The 22,232-nt window shown below is 25.4% G+C and overlaps 1 long non-coding RNA gene across 1 annotated transcript; it reads right to left on the bottom strand.

The window, feature by feature from the left end:
* Nucleotides 1-5,093: 5,093 nt before the first annotated feature.
* On the bottom strand, nt 5,094-6,695 carry LOC114320113 (uncharacterized). The gene is made up of 2 exons (XR_003649694.2): nt 6,323-6,695; nt 5,094-5,508 (listed from the first exon to the last, which is right to left on the bottom strand). It is a non-coding gene; the product is annotated as an uncharacterized LOC114320113 (long non-coding RNA).
* Nucleotides 6,696-22,232: the final 15,537 nt, after the last annotated feature.

Here is a 22,232-nt window from a genome sequence, read left to right as displayed (position 1 = left end):
GTGAGTGTCTTAAACATTAATTAATTAGGAAAAGTCAATTTGCATTTATTTTGTCATTAGTTGGTGATTTAAGTGTACTTTTATTTATTTTTATTTTTTTCTAAGGCCAAGTTTGGCATGACCTAAATAATACAAAAAGTCAAAAAGTCATTATCCTATTTAAGTCACATTATCTTATTTAAAATCACATCACCTCTCTAACACATCACACCAAACCCAACCCATATAAGCCAATAAGTCAAAAAGTACATTTTTTTAGAACATCCCAAATCAACCTTAATTCTGGTTGGTTGGTTGTGCAGTGTAGCTCACCTGTTTCTGCCCCAATGGTAAGCTGTAACCCTCCTCCATACAAATAGCAATGCAATGAATGATACATAACTATTTATTCAAGTAAGGGAGAATTAGTAGGTTATAATTAATTATTTTTTTTATGTGAATTTATTATGATATGATATGATAATATAAACAAATAAACGGATTATGTTAATATTTAATTTACATAATTTAATAAATGAATTTTTTTATAGTCAATATAAAAAAAATCTGTTTATTTTAACTTCTTTTGATTATATTTTTGAAGTCTATAGTTATGATTTTCTATTCAATCCTTATGTTTTCACATTTTTGTAATACTAAAAAAACTCTTGCCAACTTTTGCATATAATAATACTCAATAGGGGTGGAGCATACTCCTCTATCAGACAAGTTAGGTAAATCTTGGTAGAATTGCTCAACACTCAAATAGTGGAACTGTGGGGATTGTTCATTTATTTGTTCTTTTAGAGTTGACCCATCTTGACTTGGTATATTAATTGTTTTTCTTTCTCTACCTTGATCTGAGTTTTAATTTTTGTTGGGATTTAGTTTAGTTTACTCTCTCTGTTGATGTGTTGCCATAATAATTTTTTGATAAAATCTTTTCAAGGCTATGATTTACTAATATGTGTTTATATATACTGTTCAATCATACTCCATAGGCTACAAGAAAACCAGTCTTCATATAAAGAGTGAGGATAATATTGATAAATCCAAATCCAGTAACTTGCTCTCTTTTGTTATTTCATAATTAGAGAGTGAACCAATTATGCAGTTTTTTTTTCTTTTATTTATTTATTTTTAATTTCAAATTAATTGGATTATGAATCAATGGAGTCGAGTTAAGTTGAGTTCTTGTTTGCCAAAAGCTGAATTCAGAAAATTACACTGTGTTTAGAGTGATTTGGTAAGAAATGAAGAGGAGGGGGGGAACTCTTTTTTACGTTTGGTTTATAATTTTGGATTTGTTGATTCTATTTATATTTGGTTTTATGACTTTAAAATATCTGGTCATACATTGAAGATTTTCATTTTGGATTTATTGATTCTATGTATATGTCATATTTGTATATGGTAATACAAATATTTTATACTAGTAACAATCAAAGTCGTTATTCCTTTTCTATTGATGCAGGGGATGAAGAGTCAGTGTGATGAGAAATTGTCCGATTTTGTCTTTTGTAAGACAAGAACAGTCTTTACAAAAATAGTAAGTCTATTCATATGTTTCTAGCGGTTTCTAAATTAATTTGTGTTTTTATTTTTCAAGTCAGAAATTTCCTGGAGAAATGCAAAATATGGTCAAAGAATTCAAGAACTTAGTTTTTTTCAAGTTTTTTTTTTCATTTTTTAATATATGTAATCATAGTTAAAAACTTTTTTATTAATTCCTTTGTATACACTTTTGAACATTTAACTTTCATTTATGAAATATATGATGTTATTCCATTCAATATAAGGTTGTGATTCAAAATATAGTATATAGTGTGTATTACATTCTTCAAATGCTCGTACAAAAATAATATTGATTATTCTTCAAATATGTCGAATTCTTTTTTTTATCACAGGTTTTATTAGTTATTAATCACACTTTAAAGATGTAATCTAAATGTTTTCAATCACACTTAAAAGATGTGATCTAAATGTTTTTAGTTATTTTCAATCACACTTAAAAGGTGTGATCTAAATATTTTTAATCACACTTAAAATATGTGATTTAAATATTTTTAATCACACTTAAAAGATGTGATGAAAGCATTTTTTAATGACACTTAAAAAGTGTGATTAAAAATGACCCCTTTTAATCACACTCCCAAAGACCACACTTTAATAAAACTTAAAAGGCGTGATTAAAAAACATACATCACACAAAAAAAAGTGTGATCTTTATCTTTATCTGTATTTGTAGTAGTGTGGAGATTTCTTAAAGACATGCCTCGGTTTGATTTTCGTAAAGTGCAGGTGCCATTAGTTGCAGTGTCCATGGCTTTACATAATTTCATACGCAGAAATAGTGTGGACGACGAGATTGTTGTTGCTGTCAACAGTGTGGCCGGGTACAGATACGCGGACATGCCTGACCGGGACGATTTGGCTGCCCTTGACAATGCAATGATACCTGGAGATGATGACATTGAAATGGCGCAGTTGCGGGCGCGTATCAGAGTGGAGTTAGTTGTAATTTGGTAAAATGCTCGTTAGATGGACATGTTATGTGATGCATGTCATCACTGTGTTGTAGTCAAATTAATTGGAGACGACTGTTTGTGTATATTGCTTACCAATTATCTACGAGCATGTATGTCACTATTTTTGTACAATTATGTACACACTCTAATCTTTGTCACAAAATATGACACAAAATTTCACAACACACCAACTATATTACACAGTTTAAAGCATATTGAATTTGGTACTCCCGCAAATCGAAAATATTACTCCTCATGGAGTGTTTTTTTTGTCCTACTCCCTTTTGCAAAAATTAATGTAAAACGTATGACAGTATCTCCAGTTTTGCCCTCCATTAAGTTCATTAAAAATATATATATATATATATATATATATATCAATTATGATAATTTTTTTTTCCCGGAAAAAATTTCATCAACTCATAAATTTCAGGTTAGTTATGATTTTCTGAAACAAAAATTTCCCCCATAAAAATCAATTAAATACTCGAGTTTTGTACAGAGTTTGGTTATGATTTGTTCATGACTTTGAAATAAAGACTTGTAAAAATTATTTTACTATTTTATCAGAATTTTTGTACTATTAATTACAATCCATATGACTAGTCGTTTGGAAATATTCTATTTCACTAAATTTTTTATTTTTGGACTAAATTATAAAGTAAAAAAATTTGGTATGCCTCGCTGCCCTGGCTGTAATTTTTTTTGAAAAGATCTAAAAAAAATAAATCAAAAGAGAATTACAGGACTTCTCTATATAGTTTGTTGGATTTTAAAATTTTTAAATTTTTTTTGATTTTTAACATAAAATGTGATGTTTCATAAAAAAATATTATTACATCACACAAAGTACAATCCATATGACTATTTTTTCAAAAAATTTAAGTATATTATTTAAATATTATTCACATAATATTATATCACACAAATATATTGTTTACAATTTTTAAATCAGAAATGATTGAGACTCCCTCAATCACCAATCCCCACCACACCCACACACATGTGGAGATTGGTGATTGGAGGAGAAAATAAAAAAAAATAAAAAAAATCTAGCCAATCACAAGCCAATAGTGGTCACCTAGAGAGGGTCCGGATCATTTTTCTTTTTAAATATGTGCTATTTACAGTTCTCCAAAGGAAATACAATTTGACCGTTGTGACATGATAGGTTCATTTTTAAATACATTGTATTAATATTATTTCAATAATATTACATCACACAAATATATTTAAACAACAATGATTCATCCCACTAAAAACATCACCACTAATACCACTAATACATTAAAAAAATAAAATAAAATAAAAAATACAACTCCAAGATCAAAATATCACATCATTAATAACGAGACCCACTACCACCTAATTAGTGGGAACACTAATCAGTGTTCCCAAGCATTTTTCATATTTAAATGCTGTATTACAGTCCAAGTCTACTCTCCAAAGGAAATTTAAAATAATACTATTTGACCGTTGTGACATATCTTGCAGAAGCCCATCAAGTCTGACGCTCCACAGGTACTATGCACGGCTATACTGAGAAGGCCATTTCGGTCAATTTACTCACTGCTTATTATTTATCTTATTTTTTTCACCTTTTTTTATAAAAAGTTTATTCCAAACAATTAAATTTTTTTATCTCATATTTTAACAAAAAAATTAAAAAATTACTAAAATAACATATTCCCAAAAAGGAACTTAGTATTTTTTTAAAAAAAAAACGCTCTCACAAAAGATGTTATGTCTTATTCTGTATTTAGTTTCTATACATGTAAACTTACTCTTAATTGCTACCTTATTTAAAGGAAGACTAAATTTTACAAACATAAATAATTAAAATCTTATTTTTTTTTATAAATTTGTAATTATTTTGTGCAAGCGCCACTAAATTATAATTTCTCTCCTCAAAAAATTAAAAACCAAGTGTGGATAGAGCTGTAAACGAGTCGAGCAGAGCTAAATTTTAATATGTTTGGACTTATTTATTAAGATTTTAATGAACTCAAAATCGAGTTTGAACTCAGTAAAAATTTTACAAACCAAACTCGAGCTGAGTTGGCTTCGGCTTGACTCAAGTTTGAGCCTGTTCGCGAGCTTTAACGAGCTAAAAAATTTATAAATTCATATTTGCGTATAAGACTAAAATTACAATTAAAATTTTGATTATACAATATATATTAACATACTAAAAAAAGTCAATATTTTACTAAAATAATAATATCTACTACCACTATTATATAAATGTACCATCTATAGCTAACTATTATTAGGGGTGTTTGCAGATCGGTTTGTGCTGTTTGCGGTTTGGTTTTGATTCGCCCGCACCTCTGCGGTTTTGGAAAAAAGTCAAACCGCAACCGCCTGCACTGCGGTTTGCAGTTTGTGCGGATAAGGTTTGCGGATGTGCGGACGGTTTGCGGTTTGAATTTTTCCCTTTAAAAATTAGTTTTTGAATTTTTTTTTCTTATTTTGTAAATATTTATTTTAGATAATTTTCTTCCAATTTTCTAAAATGCTTCAACATTAATAATTAAATCATTAAAACTTACAAATCATTCAAAATCAATTCCTAACACAAACAAATTATAAAATCCTAAAATCATTCAAAATCTTAAAATCATTCAAAATTAATCTACTACCCAACAATACAATTAAAGTAAAATCATTTACAATCCTAAAGTAAATCATCAATCTCATTCTTCAACTACTTTCTCAACATTCTTCATCTACTACTACTACTACCCAATAATACAAAATTAAAATAAAATCATTCAAAATCCTAAGCTTAACTATTACATTCATCCAAAATTAAAATAAAATCATTCAAACTTCATTAACTATTACATTCATCAAAAATGCAAGAAAAAAAAATAAAAGAAAATTATTGTCAAATAAAAGAAAAACACTTCCAACACAATATCTCAAAACTCCATCATCATAAATCACATCCAAGTTCTAATTCCATGCATTTGATTGATGAACCCTATACAAAAACAAACTGAAAAATAAAAAAATTAATCTTCAATCTTCATAATTCCTTTGACAAAAAAAAGTATCAAAGAATAAAGTAATGAAAAATATACCAATGAGCAAATGGATTAGAGTTCAATTATAGTATTAGCATCAACATTATAGGTTGAACTTGAAAATATACCTAAAGATCAACAAGTCTTGTCTTTGGGAGTTGGTGATAATGGCTTGGTCAATGGAAATATGTTTATTTGTTTTTGTAATTGTACCTGAAACATCTTCAAATGTAGTTTCATGTTTCGAAAATTAATATTGGCTTCTGAAAGTTTCATTTTATGTGTGTTTTTTGATGTGTGGGATCTGAGTTCTTAAATTTTTTTGCTTCGTGGCTGATTTGCTTTACTGCCTTGTATTTTTTTTTTTTTTTTTTTTTTTGAGATAAAGGATTTTGAAAAAGAAGAAAAATGTCAGGGTATGCTATTTTCACTTCTTAAGATTGTTCTTCTTCTTTCTTCTGCAAGCAGGAACCTAACAAAGAGCATCTTTAATTTATAGTGAGATATGGTAGCAGTTTCAGAGTACATGCTGCCTTAACACAGATTAACATAGATTTAACAGATCTAACACAGATTAACATCGATTTAACAGATTTAACAAATAAACAAATAAAAAAACATCTGATTGCATACACATCTCATTGCATAAAAACATCTGATTTAACACAAATTTAACACAGATCTATGGCTTACACATCTGATTGCATAAAAAAAAATAAAAAATAAAAAAAGAGACCGGGGAGACAGACAGACAGACAGACAGATCTAAAGAGCACAGAGTCTTACCTGTGAGTTCCAAGCAGAGTCGATCTTGCGAAGCACGAGAGAGTGAGATTCGAAGTGAAGCTACGCACAGAGTTGCGATAAGAAAGCAAAGATCAATCGGTGATGAGAAAGCAGAAGTCGATTGGTGGTGCGATAACAAACCAGAGGTCGATCAGCGATGAGAAAACAAAGTTGAAAGCAGAGTTGCGATCAGTGCGATAAAAAACGAGAGAGAGAGAGAGAGAGAGAGAGAGAGAGAGAGAGATTGACATGAGATGAGATGAGATGAGATGAGAGAAAAGCTCTCTCCAGCTGCGCAAATGTAATGTGTTTGATTGAGAGAGATTAGGGTTTTTTTGTTTGTTATACTAAAGATGAAGATCAACGGTCCAAATTTTACATATTAAAAAAAAAAAATCTGTTTAAGCGGGCAAGTTGGGCGAGTTCGGTTCAAACCCACAACCCGCCCGCAACCCGAAATTCAGCCATAATCCAAACGTCATCCAACCCTAACGTGCTTGCGAAACCGCCCAAAGGTCTGCGATTCGGGTAGGGTAGGGCGGGTTGGGTGGGTCGGATAACCCTGCGCCCACCCCTAACTATTATTTACATTTATATTTTCTAAATATATAAATAACATATTTATCTTAATACATAATTTTACATTGTTTAATATATAAATAATAAATATTAAATGAGCCAGTTAATAAGCCAAGTTTACAAACCAAGTTTTAGAATATTTGGACTTGTTTATTAAAAATTTAACGAAAAAAATTAACCAACGAAATTCGAACGAGCTCTTACCGAGCTGAATTCAAGTTTGTTTACGAACGACACTATTTATTTGCAACCCTAAGTGGTGTTTTGAACGTTTAGTAAAAAATTAATTTTTTTTAACTTTTTTATCTTTTTATGAGAAAAAAAAATGTGAGAAATAATATGACCTAAAATAAGTGAAAAATTAAAGTTGACCTTTTTCTTTTTTTTGTAGCTTCCCAAAAGACCCTAAGTGCGGGTACAAAAATGACACTGGCCTCGTTTGGGAACATGTTTTTTTAGTAACTTTTGATTTTTTTTGCTAAAATATGATGTAAAAAAAACTAATATATTTGGGATGACTTTTTGACTTTTTACGATAAGATGTGCAAAAAGTAGAAAGAAAATAGAATCTTTGACTTTTTGTTATAAGTTGTTGATTTTTTGGCTTTTTTAATTACTTTTAGCTAAAAAAGCTACTTGTCAAACGAGGTCTAAATGCAACCTAAACACATTAACCAATATGATAAAATTTAGAAGTCCCCAAGTGGACAAAAAAAACTCGAGATTACCTAACTTGCCCCATCCGTCCTAGGCTACTTGAGCATCCAGTCCGTCTTAATCCATAAAAAATATTTAAAATTTAGACAAAGGTTTGTAATTTGAGCTCACCCACAAACTTGATCCGTAAGAGACTGTATGGATAAGTCTAATGTTTTATTTGATTTTTTTTTTTTTAAGTAAAATACCAATAAATCTCAAATACTGATTTTATGAAGTGTTTGGTCCTTCCTTTTTCTTACGGACTTGAATGTCCCATTTTAGTGTGAATTACATAAAATGCAAAGTATAAACATGCATGTTATGTGTTGATAGATAAATGTTAGTTTTCTCATAATGTTAAAATTACTAAATGTAACCCTTCATAAAAATTTCTTACTGTATTTTTTCCAAATATAATACTCCAATCAATATAATATACAAAAATTACTTAGGAGTACTTTCCCAAATGTGTTGACTTTCACAAATATAAACATGCATGTTATGCGTTGACTTTTGGACTTTTTTAGTGTACTTTCCCAATTGTAACACCATATAACACAAAAAAAAATTAATACACTTTTCTCAAACGTAACAGCGTAACAATAAAAATGAAAATAAAAACTTTAGTATATTTTTGCCAAACATAACACTGCAATCAATGTAACACACAAAAACTCTTTAATTTATTTTTTCCAAACATAACATTTCAATGTAATATACTAAAAAATTCTTAGCGTGCTTTTCTCAAACATAACAACGTAACATTCTAAAAAAAACTGCTTAGTATATTTTTCCAAACGTAATACTCCAATCAATGTAATACATAAAAACTATTTAGTTTATTTTTTTCAAACGTAAAAATTTAATGTAACACCAAAAAATCATACTAATATAAATATAAATTTTCATGCTCAACAACCAATACTTCAGCCACCAATCCTTCCAAAAAGAATTTTTCATACCTCGCATTTCTATTCACATCCCAAAAACAAATCACAAAATTAAAAAAATGAATCATAAAACGGCATCACTTAAACTCAAATGATATCAAATTAAATGAATACAACTTTTCAAAACAAAAAAGATTAATTGGTTCATAAGAAAACTTTTAAAACTAAATGGATCAACATTGCTCCATATAAAAAAAGTTTAAAGTCTTCATATTTAAAGATTTTATTTATTTTTCTCGTGTTTAAAGCTTTAATTTTTCATTTTATGTTTTTCTCCACTTGTACGTATTATACGTTACTTGATTTTTTTTCTTATATGAGATGTAAAAATTTTAAAAAATAAAATAAAATACTTGAATTATGTTGGGAAATAAAATTAAAAAACTAATAAAAATATTAAAATATGTGAATGAAAAATGTATAACCCGATTCGATTTAATTTTTAATTTATAAGATTTAGACTTATAGGCAAGATGTGATTTTAATTTTTTAAATAAGTTCAGTCCGTATCATCATGTTGACCAACCAAAGTCTAAAAAACTTACGCTTTTCGTTTCAAAATATTAGTCTCTTATTTCATTTTTTATTATTCCAAAATATTAGTTCATTTTCAAAAATTAAGAAATAAAATAATATGAATTTCCTATTTTATCATTTTTTTTAAATTTCTTAATAACACAAAAAGTATAATTATGATAATTGATATTGTCACGACCCGCTCCCCGTACCCAAGGGTTAAGCATTGTGATGGCCAGTAACTGAGGTTACCTCCGGCCAATTCTTAAACAAATCAATAAACGCGAGTGGAAGTAATATTTAAATGAGGGTACCAAAATAATTATCGGAGCTTCTATTTTTATTACAAAATGTATTGACCAAAAAGACCGATATTTACATATAAAAATTATCATAAAAGTGTTGTGTGTGTCTATTCCGTAGCCTCGCATCTAAGACTTTCTAAAAGTTATTTCTGAATTGCACTGTTTCTTGAAAATTGATATAGCCTCCGTTTGGCAAGAAAAAGCCCAGGCTTTTTTGGCTAAAATAGCCACAAAAAACAAAATAGGCTATTTTAGCCATAAAAAACAAAACATCAAATCCAACCCATAATCATTACAATCCTCTCTCACAAAAAAAGTCAAAAAAGCCAAAAAGCCAAAAAGCCCTTCCCAAACCAGGCTAAAATAGCCCAGGCTAAAATAGCCAAAAAGCCAAAAAGCCAACCCACTTCCCAAACGGTGCTATAAGCATATGACAGAGTAAGAAATATTATACCAAGAGTATAAGGAACACGAAATAACCATGGATAGTTAGTTAGGCCAAAACATAACTCAGTTTGGTAAATAAATCATTTAAGTGGCAGAAACTGAAATATAGAAATTATGTAAATAAATAACTGTAACCACGGTGTCGAACAGAACAGAACAGAACAAAGGTCACAAGAGTGACAGTCAAAACAGAGGTACGGACTCAAGAGGTGGCTCGTACGGATTATAGAGGTGGCTCCGATAATAGTGTAGCACTTATCTCTGTACAACACTTTGTTCCGCATAGAACAGAGGTCAATGGATCCATAACAAAGAGGACCACAAGGTGGTCAAACAGAGGCCAATGGTTATTTAAGTCCCCCAAGGCGTGGGACTCCGGTGGTGGTACTTACAAAACATAATTATTTATAAGATTATAGTCAAATATTCTTTAAAATATAAATAAATATATCCATATGTTTCACTTTAAGCAAATAAGGGTCAAAAAATAATCCACGTAATCGAAATATTAAGACAATTTATAATAGTTTATAAAACATAACTTGTATAAACTAAATATGATAAGTCAAAATATACGTAAAATATATTAAGGTGACTCAAGATATAATATAACTCATCTTAACTTTAATACTTTACTCTTTTTTTCCACTATCAAAAATTCTTTCGGCTTTCATTATTTGTTCCTTCATTTCCTTTCTTTCTTTCTCTCTTTCTTTCTTTTCTTTTTCCTTTCTTCTTTCTTTTTCCAGGGAGGGAGTGCATACGTGGCTCGAATCTTCCAACAAATTCGATAATCAATTATAAAGATTCATTCTTATCTTTAATAGATATTTAAGATAATTACACTTTAGCCCAATATTTTAATATAACTATATAAATAAATTAATTCTTAATTAAATTACACTCTATCATATACCAACAGTAAATTAATTACTTATTTTACTATCATTCTCATTATTATTATTATTATTATTATTATTGTTATTATTATTATTATTATTATTATTATACTTTGACCCCTAAATTTTTAATAATTATATTATTTAATAAAATTACACATAATAATACAAAATAAATCATATATTTTTCTAACTGTGATTAAATAATATTAGTATAAATTTTACAGAATAATTAAAAATCTGGATTGTTACAATCTTCCCTCCTTTTAAAATTTCGTCCTCGAAATTTGTCATATGTATAAGCTATCCGCTACGCACTCTGATAAATATATATTAAATGATTAATCTGATAGAAAATATTACCTCAAAAAAAAATTACCAAAACAACTCACGTGTAGTTGTCAAAAATTATTTTGGGCCAAAATGAGAAATAATGGGTGATTTTAAAAAATTTCACTCGTTTTGTTTACGATAAAAATAAATGAGAACACAATGACAAAATCATATGCAAGAGTTGAAAAAAATTTCAGATGAACTTTTCATTTCTTTTATCCGTGAACTTTCCACTGATGGAAAATAGTTTCAAAATTAGTATTTTTAAAATTTGAATCCACTTTTAAAAAGTCGAAATAAATTTTATTTTTTTTAAAATGTTGAACTGAAAATTATATATATATATATATATATATATATATTTAATTATATTATAATTTTTGTGGGTGCTTGAGCCCGACATCTTTTGTTTCTTTTCCCTCTTTTGCTATAACAAATATAAATTATATCTATTATCCTTCACAAATTATGCACACACAAAAAAAAAATTTAATATACATATATAATCATTTATGATTATAATATAATTAAATCGATTAACAAAATATAATATTTAGGTACTAATTACCCGCTATCCTACTTCTTAAATGTGCCTGTGTCTTATGCTCCAATGATGATTTTTTTTTTTTTTATAAACCATTGCTCTGATACCATTTGTCACGACCCGCTCCCCGTACCCAAGGGTTAAGCATCGTGATGGCCAGTAACTGAGGTTACCTCTGGCCAATTCTTAAACAAATCAATAAACGCGAGTGGAAGTAATATTTAAATGAGGGTACCAAAATAATCATCGGAGCTTCTATTTTTATTACAAAATATATTGACCAAAAAGACCAATATTTACATATAAAAATTATCATAAAAGTGTTGTGTGTGTCTATTCCGTAGCCCCGCATCTAAGACTTTCCAAAAACTATTTCTGAATTGCACTGTTTCCTGAAAATTGGTAAACAACTATAAGCACATGACAGAGTGAGAAATATTATACCAAGAGTATAAGGAACACGAAATAACCATGAATAGTTAGTTAGACCAAAACATTTATATAACTCAGTTTGGTAAATAAATCATTTAAGTGGAAGAAACTAAAATATAGAAATTATGTAAATAAATAACCATAATCACAGTGTCGAACAGAACAAAACAAAGGACATAAGAGTGATAGTCAGAACACAGGTACAGACTCAAGAGGTGGCTCGTACGGACTATAGAGGTTGTTTCCACAATAGTGTAGCACTTATCTCCACACAACACTTTGCTCTGCACAGAACAGAGAACAATGGATTCATGACAAACAGAAGACCACAAAGTGGTCAAACAGAGGCCAATGGTTATTTAAGTCCCCCAAGACGTGGGACTCCCGTGTGGTACTTACAAAACATAATTCTTTATAAGGTTATAGTCAAATATTCTGTAAAATATAAACAAACATATCTATGGTTTCACTTTAAGCAAATAGGGGTCAGAAAATAATCTACGTAATCGAAATATTAAGACAATTTATAATAGTTTATAAAACATAACTTGTATAAACTAAATATGGTAAGTCAAAACATACGTAAAATATATTAAGGTGACTTAAGGTATAATATAACTCACATTAACTTTAATACCTTATTCTTTCTTTCCACTACCAAAAACTCTTTTGACTTCCATTATTTTTTCCTTCCTTTCCTTTCTTTCTCTCTTTCTTTCTTCATTTTCTTTCTTTTCTTTTTCCTTTCTTTTTTCTTTTTCCACCAGGTGAAACGACTCCTCCCCATTTATTAGGAATGTAATTGGTTTGGTACGGTTGGTATTTAGGTAAAAATTACACCAAATTAATAATATCAGTTTTATTATTTTGAATATCGATACAGATCATTTTTCACATCAAACCGCACCGAACCGAACCAATTGAAACGGTTCGATTTTTGTGCAATTTAATCGGTTTAGAATTTTTCAAACTTGAGCCACTTTTAAATATAATCATTAATCTATATAAAAATATTAAATTAGTTATTTGTCTACCATTTCAGACATATCCAATCCATCTATTTAATACATACTTTTTAATTCCTAAATTAACAAAAATAAAAACAAAAAAAAGTTTAAAAATATTAAGGTTTCAAGAATAACGAGTTAGAGTTAAAATTATATATAATAAGAGTTTACAAACTTAAGTTATAAAGATGATAAGGTTAATTAATTAAGGTTAATAATTTATTATACTTATTAATATCATTAGATTGTTAGATTATATATATATATATATATATATATATTATAAATACAATATATGTTAAAACGGTCGGTTTCGGTTTAAATCGGTGCAGAAGGTGCTTAAACTGATACCGAACCGAAAACTAAAAAAATTCAAAATTTAAAACCACACAGAAAGATTCTTGTTAAAAAACAAACCAAATATAGCCGGTTTGGTCTGGTTCAATCGGTTTGGTTGGTTTTTTCGATTTTTCTTACATCGCTACTATTTAAGGGAAGGAGTGCATACGTGGCTCGAATCTTCCAATAGATTCGATAATCAATTATAAAGATTCATTCTTATCTTTAATAGATATTCAAGATAATTACATGTTAGCCCAGTATTTTAATATAACTATATAAATAAATTAATTCATAATTAAATTGCACTCTATCGTATACCAACAATAAATTAATTACTTATTTTATTATTATTATTATTATTATTATTATTATTATTATTATTATTATTATTATTATTACTTATACTTTGACCTCTAAATTTTTAACAATTATATTATTTTACAAAATTAAACATAATAATACAAAATAAATCATATATTTTTCTAACTGTGATTAAATAATATTAGTATAAATTTTACAGAATAATTAAAAATGTGAGTTATTACAGATATTCTCAAAAAAAGTATTATCAAAAGGTAATTTTGAAAAATTACTAATATCTTTAAAATGTAATAATTGTACTATCAAAAAAAATTAAATTTTTGGTTTCAGTTTTTTGGAAATTGAATTTTTTGTTTTTCGTATTTTTTTTATTTTTAGTGAATAATTTTAAAATTTTAATTTATTTTTTTTAATTTTTCAAGATGCACCTTATTTAGATGTATCTAAATAGTAAAATATTTGTGAAAAAATATTTTTAAAATTAATAAATACACAAAAATATGAAAAATGTACTGAATTTTCATATTTTTTGGTATTTAGTAAATTTTTTTAATATTTTTTTCACAATTATTATATTGTTTAGATTTATTTATGTGAAATGCGTCTAAAAATTTTAAAAAAAATACTTAAAATATTAAAAAAATCATTGAAAAAAAAATACATAAAATAATAAAGGCTAGTTTGGTTCTACTTTTTAGAAAACAGTTTTTTAAAAATTCTTATTTTTTATTTTTTGTATTTTAATGTTTTCAATAATTTTTTTTAATATTTTAAGTATTTTTTTAATTTTTAGACACACTTAACATAAATACACTTAAAAAGTATAATATTTGTGAAACAAGTCTTTAAAAAATATACTAAATGCCAAAAATATAAAATACATACATATATATATATATATATATATATGAAAATTCAGTGCATTTTTTATATTTTTATATATTTATTAATTTTTTAAAAGATTTTTTCACAATTTTTTTACTATTTAAATACATTTAAGTAAGGTGTATTTAAAAAATATTAAAAAAAAATTGCTTAAAATTTCAAAAACATTTACCAAAATTAAAAAAATACAAAAAACAAAAAAATAATTTTTAAAAAATTGAAATAAAAAAACTGAAACAAAATATATTGTAGTTTTTTAAAAAACATTTTTTAAAAATCAAAATTAAACAAGTTGATTATTATTTTGGAAAAAAATATATTAAAATATAAGATTTAGATATATAGTGATAATAGAGAACACTAAAATTGGAGTTCTAATGCCAATTCTAATAATATGATAACTAGCATATTACCTGTGCTATGCACGAATTATGTTTACAATTATCTATATATGTGAATTGTGATTTTTAATTTTTTTTTTAAAATGTCTTCTTTTTTTCTTTTCTTTTTTTATATTATATTAAAGTTTAATATTTTAATAATAATCATATGTGTTAGACTTTTCAAAAAATTAAATATCTTTTTTTTATTATATTATATTAAAGTTTAATATTTTAATAATAATTTATATGTGTTGGACTTTTCAAGAAATTATTTTTATACTTGTTCTTAATGCATTAAAGTGTTATTATGAGGGATAATAATCATATGTGTTGGAACTTTTCAAGGAATTCATATGTGTTGGATTTCAAAAAAAAAATTTATGGTTGTTCTTAATTCATTAAACTATTATTACGAGGATAAGACTTGGAAATTGAGAGAAGTTAATAAATGTTAAGAAATTTTTTTTTTTAAATCAAAAAATCAAGAATTTTAGATTGAGTGATTGAAACTCCCACAAGACTTGGGGTTAAAAACTCCGTTTTACTTAATATATAACTAGCATATCACCCGTGCTATGCACGGGATTAAATTTAAATAAAAAAAAAAACCATTCATAGTTATGTTAAACATATTTTTAAATTGTTAGCATAAAATATATGTAATTTTAAAAGAAAATATTGACATTGCATAATTAAAGTAATAAAAATAAGAATTTAGTACATTTGTTCGAAATTCACTGAATAAGTAAAACAAAAAATAACTAAAATCTAAATTGTTATGGGCCTTCCATCAACATTCCTGCATTGTCAACATGATAGTTAGTATCATAATTAATGAACAATACATATATTATGTATTTATAAAATGTTATAAAGTAAAAAAGTTATACTTACATTTTTTTTTTTTACTTTCTGAAAGATATAGACATTCTTCAGACCAATCTATATTTAAAACAAAGGTGACGCACGGTGCACAATCTAGTTGACGTGGCATTGTTGATACAAGTATGATAAATGCATAGGCACGGTCTTGGCATGACGCAATATAATCTTTAATCATTCTAACACCATTATCCTATAAAATTTTGGAGTTATAAGTTTGGGTTTGAAAAAGTAAGAATAAGTTATTTATAATAAATTTTATAATTTCCTACCTTTGATCTCATATTCTTCAAATATGATGGTTGACATCGCAAAATAAACTCTGCCCGTTTATCTTGAACAGTGAGATTTATTGAACCAATACTGTCTTTGACCACAAGGTTAACATTGTATCTTATCAACCAAAAAAAAAGGACGCTTGTTAAAAGGAAATATTGTACCTAATAAAAAATTAAAACACTTATTAAGTTTGAATTATTATTGTACATAGTAATTATTTACCTAAAGTTTGAATTAAAACACATACTCTTAATCGACGTGCTTCTTTTTGAAGTTGTTTCAATTTATCCTTGAATATGGGATCATCATGATCAGTCTGGCGTGAAATAAGTAATTTTCTTTTTCGACATAGTCGATTGATTTTAGCAGTAACTGAATCACGTTCCAACCTGTAAAAACACAGAGATTGTCACAATGCAAACAAAGTTCTTTCCTCATCATGTGATCGAAATATAGTGTAAAAAAACACAATCAGTTAAAATAAATTCACCGTGTGATCAAAACGGATTGTAAAAAGTACAATTACATCACATTTTTCTCATAATAAAAAAATAAATGAAAAAAAAAAGAACTATTAAACTAACTACAATACAATCACATTAAAAAAAGAACCATTGAATCACAATCAAATTAAAAAATTAAATTATCTAAGCATTGAACCAAAGAACCATTATCTAACTTCAATCATATTAAAAAATCAAATTATAAACAAAAGGAGATAACTTCAATCATACAAATCACAATTTTTTTAATGCTATTAAACTAACTACAATCACAATAAAAAAAACCATTGAACTAATTTTTTATTAACTACAATATTAAAACAGTAAACAAAAGAAAAAGTTAAGAAGGAGAAATTATAATCACATTTTTCTTTTTGTGAGGGTTTATATTTATCTAACTTGAATCATATTAAAAAATTAAAAATAAAATTAAAATAGTAAATAAAAAGATTAAATAACATTAAAAATTAGTTAATCACATTTTTTTAACTATTAAACTAACTACAATCACATTAAAAAAAGAATCATTCAACTAATTATAATCACATTTTTCTTTTTGTGAGAGTTTATATTTATCTAACTTTAATCAAATTAAAAAATTGAAAATAAAATTAAAATAGTAAATAAAAAGATTAAATAACATTAAAAATTAGTTAATCATATTTTTTTAACTATTAAACTAACTACAATCACATTAAAAAAAAGAATCATTCAACTAATTATAATCACATTTTTTTCTTTTTGTGATGGTTTATATTTATCTAACTTTAATCATATTAAAAAATCAAAACTAAAATTAAAATAGTAAATAAAAAGATTTTACATTAAAAAAAATCATTGAACTAATTTTTAATTAATTACAATATTAAAACAGTAAACAAAAGAAAAAGTTAAGAAGGAGAAATTATAATCACATTTTTCTTTTTGTGAGGGTTTATATTTATCTAACTTGAATCATATTAAAAAATTAAAAATAAAACTAAAATAGTAAACAAAAAGATTAAATAACATTAAAAATTAGTTAATCACATTTTTTTAACTATTAAACTAACTACAATCACATTAAAAAAAAGAATCATTCAACTAATTATAATCACATTTTTTTCTTTTTGTGAGGGTTTATATTTATCTAACTTTAATCATATTAAAAAATCAAATCTAAAATTAAAATAGTAAATAAAAAGATTTTACATTAAAAAAAAATCATTGAACTAATTTTTAATTAATTACAATATTAAAACAGTAAACAAAAGAAAAAGTTAAGAAGGAGAAATTATAATCACATTTTTCTTTTTGTGAGGGTTTATATTTATCTAACTTGAATCATATTAAAAAATTAAAAATAAAACTAAAATAGTTAACAAAAAGATTAAATAACATTAAAAATTAGTTAATCACATTTTTTTTAACTATTAAACTAACTACAATCACATTAAAAAAAGAATCATTCAACTAATTACAATCGCATTTTTCTTTTTGTGAGAGTTTATATTTATCTAACTTTAATCATATTAAAAAATTAAAAATTAAAAATAAAATTAAAATAGTAAATAAAAAGATTAAATTACATTAAAAATTAGTTAATCACATTTTTTTTAACTATTAAACTAACTACAATCACATTAAAAAAAGAATCATTCAACTAATTACAATCACATTTTTCTTTTTGTGAGAGTTTATATTTATCTAACTTTAATCATGTTAAAAAATTAAAAAATTAAAAATAAAATTAAAATAGTAAACAAAAAGATTAAATAACATTAAAAATTAGTTAATCACATTTTTTTAACTATTAAACTAACTACAATCACCTTAAAAAAAAATCATTCAACTAATTACAATCACATTTTTCTTTTTGTGAGACTTTATATTTATCTAACTTTAATCATATTGAAAAATTAAAAAATTAAAAATAAAACAGTAAACAGTAAACAAAAGAAGTGAGAACTAAAGAAGGGAAAGGCGTAGAAGTGAGAACTAAAGAAGGGGAAAGCAAAAAGGAAAATCACTGTTAATATTAAAACAGTAAACAAAAGAAAAAGTTAAGAAGGATAAAACAAAAATAACACTTACTGTTTGTATACGTAGTCACTGAAGTAGAAAGTATGGAAGTGAGAACTCAAGAAGGAGAAGGCAAAAAGGAAAATCACTGTTTACAATAGGTATGTGAAAAGTTAAGAAAAATATGTGTATTGGAGAAGTTATAAAGATTTGAAAGAATTTAATAAGTGTTTATTTTTTTTTTTCAAAAAACAAAACAAAAAAATTAAGAGGGAAAAAAATTAAGAGCCATTTACACAATAATTACATGGGTCTCTTGGGGATGCAAAAAGTAATGGCGTGTAAATACCTTGTGTTTGACCGAGGAGTTTGAAAGAATTTAATAAGTGTTTTTTTTTTTTTTCAAAAAACAAAACAAAAAAATTAAGAGGGAAAAAAATTAAGAGCCATTTACACAATAATTACATGGGTCTCTTGGGGATGCAAAAAGTAATGGCGTGTAAATACCTGGGGTTTGACCGAGGAGGTAGCCCAAAAGGCAAATGCCTTTTTTATTATCACACATATACACACCACATAGCTATATAGCCCCTCTCTCTCAGTTATTGCTTTATTCTAGTCAGTCAATTTTTTTTTTAAAATAAAATAAAAAATCAGGAAATTAGGATTTCATTTATTGCGTTATTCTCTTTCCCACCCTCTATCTCCTCCATTTGTCAATAGTGTAATTATTATAATTTTTGAACCAATCACCAAGTCAATTTTTTTTAAAATAAAAAATAAAAAATCAGGAAATTAGGATTGGCATATTGGAGCTTCCACAGGCCTTGGGGGTTAAAACCCCATTTTGCTTAATATATAGTATAGACTAGCCTATCACTCGTGCTATGCACTGGATAATTATAGATATTAATATTTGTTTTAATTTTTTTTAATATATAAATTATGTTTTTAAAGATTTTTTATAAAAATAATTACCAATCTTATCACTAACCATAGTGTACAGGAGAAATTAAAAAAACTACTGCAGTAACTATGCACGGGCTGTATCTATAATTATTTGTATGAGGGAATTTTAAATGCTAATCAGAGATTTTGACCAAATCAATAAATGCAGGCATGTGGATTGGAAAAAGTTAATAAATGCTGATCAGAAAATTTTGACCAAATCAATAAATGCTAAGATTTTTTTTTTAAATAAAAAATTTAGAAAATTAAGATTGAAATATTAGAGCTCCCACAAGGCTTGGGTTTTAGAAACCCCCTTTTTCTTAATATATTTACAATTATCTATATATGTGAATTGCGATTTTTAAATGTTTTTTTTTTTTATGTCTTTTTTTTCCCTTTTTTATATTATATTAAAGTTTAATATTTTGATAATAATCATATGTATTTGACTTTTCAAGAAATTAAATGTCTTCTTTCTTTTATTATATTATATTAAAATTTAATATTTTGATAATAATCATATGTGTTTGACTTTTCAAGAAATTTTTTTATACTTGTTTTTAATGCATTAAAGTATTATTATGAGGGATAATAATTATATATGTTGGAACTTTTCAAGGAATTCATATGTGTTGGATTTCAAATAATTTTTTTAATACTTGTTCTTAATGCATTAAAGTGTTATTATGAGGGTAAGACTTGAAGGTTTGGAGAAGTTAATAAATGCTAAGTTTTTTTTTTTTTTTATAAATCAAAAAATCAAAAAATTTAGATTGGGAGATTGAAACTCCCACAAGACTTGGGGTTGAAAACCCCCTTTTACTTAATATATAGTATAGATGTGCACGGATTGTGTTTACAATTATCTATATATGTGAATTGTGATTTTTAAATTTTTTTTTAAATGTCTTCTTTTTTTTCCTTTTTGATATTATATTAAAGTTTAATATTTTGATAATAATCGTATGTGTTGGACTTTTGAAGGAATTAAATGTCTTTTTTTTTATATTATATTAAACTTTAATATTTTGATAATAATCATATGTGTTGAACTTTTCAAGAAATTTTTTTATGTTTGTTCTTAACGCGTTAAAGTGTTATTGTGAGGGATAATAATCATATGTGTTGAGATTTTTCAAGGGATTCATATGTGTTGGATTTCAAAGAATTTTTTTTAATGCTTGTTCTTAATGCATTAGAGTGTTATTATGGTGGTAAGACTTGGGAGTTGGGAGAAGTTAATAAATGTTAAGATTTTTTTTTTTTAATCAGAAAATTTAGATTGGGAGAACAGAGCTCTCACAAGGCTTGGGGGTTAAAAACTCCCTTTTACTTAATATATAGTATACATAGATATAGATAGATAGATGTTTCTTTTTATTTTTGTTTTTATTTTTGTGTGGTTTGTATTCGGGTATTTTTTTTTCAATTTATTTAAGATGGAGTTGTGGGTATCTTTTTTTAAAAAAATTTAATTTATATGTGGTTTCCATTTGTTTTTAATAATTACTAGCATATCACCCGTGCTATGCACGGGATTAAATTTAAATTAAAAAAAAACCATTCATAGTTATGTTAAACATATTTTTAAAAAAAGATTAAATAGTAAAAAAAAAGATTAAATAACATTAAAAATTAGTTAATCACATTTTTTTTAACTATTAAACTAACTACAATCACGTTAAAAAAAGAATCATTCAACTAATTACAATCACATTTTTATTTTTGTGAGAGTTTATATTTATCTAACTTTAATCATATTAAAAAATTAAAAATAAAATTAAAATAGTAAATAAAAGGATTAAATAACATTAAAAATTAGTTAATCACATTTTTTTAACTATTAAACTAACTACAATCACATTAAAAAAAAGAATCATTCAACTAATTATAATCACATTTTTCTTTTTGTGAGAGTTTATATTTATCCAACTTTAATCATATTAAAAAATTAAAAATAAAATTAAAATAGTAAATAAAAAGATTAAATAACATTAATATTAAACTAACTACAATCACATTAAAAAAAAGAATCATTCAACTAATTACAATCACATTTTTATTTTTGTAAGAGTTTATATTTATCTAACTTTAATCATATTAAAAAATTAAAAATAAAATTAAAATAGTAAATAAAAAAATTAAATAACATTAAAAATTAGTTAATCACATTTTTTTAACTATTAAACTAACTACAATCACATTAAAAAAAAGAATCATTCAACAAATTATAATCATATTTTTAAAATAAAATTGAAACAGTAAATAAAAAGATTAAATAACATTAAAAATTAGTTAATCACATTTTTTTAACTATTAAACTAACTACAATCACATTAAAAAAAAGAATCATTCAACTAATTATAATCACATTTTTCTTTTTGTGAGAGTTTATATTTATCTAACTTTAATGATATTAAAACATTATTTATCTAACTTTAATTATATTAAAAAATTAAATAAAAAGATTAAATAACATTAAAAATTAGTTAATCACATTTTTTTAACTACTAAACTAACTACAATCACATTAAAAAAAAGAATCATTCAACTAATTATAATAACATTTTTCTTTTTGTGAGAGTTTATATTTATCCAACTTTAATCATATTAAAAAATTAAAAATAAAATTAAAATAATAAATAAAAAGAT

The sequence above is a fragment of the Camellia sinensis genome, chromosome 14, assembly GCF_055761805.1.
Source record: "Camellia sinensis isolate YWXY chromosome 14, ASM5576180v1, whole genome shotgun sequence".
NCBI lineage: Eukaryota > Viridiplantae > Streptophyta > Magnoliopsida > Ericales > Theaceae > Camellia > Camellia sinensis.
The sequence above is the reverse complement of the archived record's forward strand: the minus strand, read 5'-3'. Positions and strand labels throughout refer to the sequence as shown.